General features: G+C 55.3%; 1 protein-coding gene across 1 annotated transcript in view; it reads left to right on the forward strand.

Moving 5' to 3' along the window:
- Nucleotides 1-629, forward strand: part of CAPN13 (calpain 13) — a 109,895-nt gene that overhangs the window by 100,204 nt on the left and 9,062 nt on the right. The gene's annotated exons all lie outside the window — the stretch shown is intronic.

Genomic DNA, 629 nt, shown 5'->3' on the forward strand with positions numbered 1-629 from the left:
GCTCAGGTCCCTTCTGACCCTACCTACTATGAAACTATGATTCAGCCTGTCTCCTTCACCTAGCCCATGCTAACACCTCCATTTTCCTCTGAATGCTATTGCACAGACAGCTTGCACTGATCAGGGCTCCATACGTGTTCACATCATACCCTCCTTCTTCAGAAAGGCCCCTCATCAACTTCAAGAGTGAAGTGGATTTGCTTCTATGTCCTCTACAGGCTAGAACTACCAAAGGACTGGTAGGGGGTTGGACTAAATGACCTCTGGATCCCAAACCAACTTCTCTGTGATTCTGCATATGTCCAGGGCTGCTCGAATCTGAGCATCTAGCTTCTGCATAGGCTCCAACTTTTATTTTTCCTGGGGGCGGGCTAAAATTATTTCATGCCCCCCTTGCCCTGGCAGCACAGCCAGGGCCTGTGCGAGGGCAGGGGCAGATGCAGGCTGCCCGCTGCAGGCTCAGGACTCCCCCATCCTCACTGCCCTCTCCCCAGGAGCCCCACGCTGGGCGAGCCACCATGGTGAGGTGCTCCCTGGCTGCCCATTAGTAGCAGGGGGCACAACTCCATGCCACTGCCCTCACTGCTGCCAATCAGGTGATACAGCCAGCCAGTGCAGGGCTCCCAGGG

This window comes from Gavialis gangeticus, unplaced genomic scaffold (assembly GCF_001723915.1).
Source record: "Gavialis gangeticus isolate Ggan-Ray unplaced genomic scaffold, GavGan_comp1, whole genome shotgun sequence".
NCBI classification, from domain to species: Eukaryota; Metazoa; Chordata; order Crocodylia; family Gavialidae; genus Gavialis; species Gavialis gangeticus.